Source organism: Callorhinus ursinus, unplaced genomic scaffold (assembly GCF_003265705.2).
Source record: "Callorhinus ursinus isolate GAN/ISIS: 27379988/994484 unplaced genomic scaffold, GSC_fseal_2.0 scaffold4335, whole genome shotgun sequence".
NCBI classification, from domain to species: Eukaryota; Metazoa; Chordata; class Mammalia; order Carnivora; family Otariidae; genus Callorhinus; species Callorhinus ursinus.
The window spans coordinates 545-4,260 of NW_027401389.1; the positions used below are offsets into that span (position 1 = coordinate 545).

The window sequence follows — 3,716 nt, forward strand, 5'->3', positions numbered from 1 at the left end:
GTGTATTTTTTGAAAACTTTATTCATGCACATACAAGAGAATTCAATAGATACTCACAAATATACAAAAATAAAGAAGTCGCATGGTAACCCCTCATTCCCCCAGTCACCCAAGTTCTCTACCCCAAGTCCAGCACAGCCATGTGTCTTATCAGAAAAATACATCTGTGCCCTAATGTCTACTATTACATCAAGAAACACACTCAGGACACAGACTGGGAGAAAATACTTGCAAATCACATATCTGATAAAGGACTTGCTGTAGAATACTCATAAAACCCTTAAAAAAGGACCAATAAGAAAAGAACTCATTTTTTCTTTTTTTATTATGTTCAGGTAGCCACCGTATAGTACATCATTAGTTTTTGATGTAGTGTTCAACGATTCATTAGTTACATATAAAAGAACTCATTAAAAAAATGAGCAAAAATGGGGGTCGGGGCTGGGAGGTGTGGGGGATGGGACTAGAAACTCCGGGGAGGAGCTTGAGCGCCAGCCCCTAGCCCGGTTCTGCCAACATTCCTGTCGGGGCTCTGGGCTCTCCTTATAGTGGTACGGGGTGGGGGGCGGTTCCCGGCCAAACCTGGAGACCAGCACTCGCTTGCCCTGGAGCCGCACTGGGGGATGGAAGCGGAGAATGCGGGCAGCCCTTCCCTTCAGCGAGCTCGAGCTTCCCCATGCCCATGAATGATGGCTGGGGCTCCTGATGGGGCAGTGGTGAGGGAAGAGCAAATGCGGCACAAGTTCCAGACCCCGTTCCTGCTCGTGAACCTGCACACGAGACCCCCAAAAGGAAGGAAAAAGAAAATCCAGGGCAACAGAACCAAAACATCCAGTAGAACCCCAAAAGCCTGCTGAGGCCAAAAAATCTGACAAGTCCACAAAATCAAAAGAAAAGCAAGAAAAGAAAATCACAGACACATTTAAAGTGAAAAGAAAGGTAGACCGTCTTAACGGTGTTTCCGAAGTTGAACCTCTAAGACCCTCCCGGACATTTTGGCCTTCAATCTGAACATTGTGATTCTTGGCATAAACCCAGGACTAATGGCAGCTTACAAAGGGCATCATTACCCTGGACCTGGAAACCATTTCTGGAAGTGTCTGTTTATGTCAGGCCCGAGTGAGGTGCAGCTGAACCCAGTGGATGATCACGCTCTACCGGGAAAGTATGGTATTGGATTTACCAATGTGGTAGGAAGGACACCAGGCAGCAAAGCTCTTTCCAGTAAAGAATGTTGTGAAGGAGAACGTCTTCCCGTGCAGAAATCACAGCAATATCAGCCACGGATAGCAGTGTTTAATGGAAAATGTATTTATGAAATTTTTAGTAAAGAAGTTTTTGGAGTTAAGGTTAAAAACTCCGAACTTGGACGTCGGCCCCATAAGATCGCAGGCACAGAAACTCCCTGCCCTGCTATGCCCTCATCCAGTGCGAGATGTGCTCAGTTTCCTGGAGTCCAGCACAAAGCACATTAAGCTGAGAGACTTGAGAGATCAGTTGAAAGGCGTTGAACCAAACACAGACGTTCAAGAAGTGAATGTCCGTTTGATCCACAGCTAGCCCAAGAGGATGCAAAGAAGATGGCTCTTAAGGAAGAGAAATATGACCCAGGTTATGAAGCAGCGTATGGCAGTGCTTACGCAGAAAATCCATGCAACGGCGACCCTTGCAGCTTCCCTTCCACGGGGCTAACTCACAGCGGAGAATCAACTTTCCGGGACATTCCAAATGGGCAGTGGATGACCCAGTCCTTTACAGACCAGATTCCTTCCTTTAATGATCATTGTGGGACACAAAACAGGAAGAAGGAAACCACGCTTAAGAGTGGTGATTCTCAGCTCTACCTAAATGCTGCAGTTTTAATGCAGTTGTCAGGAAGTGGCCCTCAGTTTGTTAACTGAGGCATTTTGTTAGTATTTTACTCTGTGATAGAACGATAGTACATTTGTGTGGTAGAATCAACTGGATGAACCTAAGCAAGTTGGGAAGGGAAAAGGAGGACTTTTTGTGTATGAGTTTTTGTATTTGAATTAACCATCATTCCAGCTTTTTATAAACTATATTTCCTTTATGAAGAAATTGATCTTCTTTTGGGAGTCACTTTTAATCTGTAATTTTAAAATGAAACGGTCTGAATATTTATACTTGATTATGAACTGCGCATAAACCCAGATACACCATTATTCCTTTTATGCCTAAGAAGGGCATGCTAATCATAATTACCACTGGAAAAGGGGCCAATGTGTTTGTTTTCATATATGAAGTTAATCCACAGTGCAGCCTATTTTGGTGTTGTTAGTGGGGTTTGATGGGCTCCCTGAGTCGTTTTCACACTCACACCTCTTTGCCTCACCAATGGGGAGATTTGTGAGAGGTGCAGCGGAAATGTAAAGTGTGGCCTTCCAGCAGTAAGGCTAGCCTGGCCTTCTCTGATGGGGCACCAAGGCCTGGCTTTGGCCTCCTCACCCCAGGCATTAATCCTCTAGTAGAGGCACAAATTGTTCTGGGATGGAAAGCTCCAGAGAACGCAGTAGACCTTCTTAAGTTTGTTGCTTCCTCTGTCTTTTACTTGAGAGATAGACATTTGATAGGGAAGGAATTGAATTTTTCTTACACTAGCTCTCACCATTCTATTTTTATCTTCCTTGGCTTTCGGGGTATAAGGGGCAAAGTGGTGAGAAATGAACTCTAGGGCTGAGCAACAATATGCTGGAGGTGTTTGATAATCTTCCTGAAACTGGTGCTTGATATGCACGAGATGGATTAACATAACAGATTTTTTCTGGCCAGGTATATCTAATCACTAATTGACAAAACCTTCTCTGCATCATTGCTGTCCGTTACTGCGGACTAAGTGAGCCTTGTGTCAGGGTGAGTTTGCAGTCACGTACCTTTGTGATTTTCTAATGCCTTTTCCATGGTGCTACAAAGGGTCCAGACCTCTAGGCCTGGGGGATAGTTAAGCTGGGTGTCCAGATATGCCATTTGCTATTCCTGCTGGTCACTTCTGAATATGCTGATTTCATTCAAACGCAGGGAGCATGCCGCTTTTCAATATGAAAATATTTATGAGGTTTTCTTTTTTTCTTTCTTTTATGAGGTTTTCTTTTTTTCTAAGGGATCATACACCCTGTTCTTCTCTATATAATGAGAGAAACAAATTCTTGTGAATCTTAACATACTTTATAGCTGTGGCTATGATGGATTTTATGTTTCCCTTAGTCTAGGTCAAACCGTGTAAAAATTATTCAGCTCATGTTATCTCACTCACGTACTGCACTGCTGTTTACACCGACGTTTTATTTGGGGACTTTGAAATGCCTTGCATCAGGGTTTAGGAACAATGAGTTCTTTTTTCATGGGACTATGTAAAACATGTAAGTGGGAATTGCTTTGCCATGTAATGATTGTAGCCTTGTAACAAAAGATTTTTTTTATTTGAGTGGAGAAAATACTCTTTAAATTATGATGCATACTCACTAGAGAATGGGTTTGAGGATTTTCCAAGCATATAATAATGGTGTTTTTCATGACATATGAAAGATGAAGAGTAAATGTTGATATATGACAATATGAGAATTTTTCATGAAAATATTGAAAAAGGTTTTTAATTCGTTTGAAAGACTGATGGGGTTCACAATAAAAATATTAAGAATGATTATTAAAAATGTGCAAAAATTTGGAGAGCTGAAGAAGATGCACTCATGGGTAACAAG

General features: G+C 42.3%; 1 pseudogene; it reads left to right on the plus strand.

The window, feature by feature from the left end:
* The first annotated feature begins 623 nt into the window (after positions 1-623).
* On the plus strand, positions 624-1,985 carry LOC112818825 (G/T mismatch-specific thymine DNA glycosylase pseudogene; annotated as a pseudogene).
* The last annotated feature ends 1,731 nt before the right edge of the window (positions 1,986-3,716 follow it).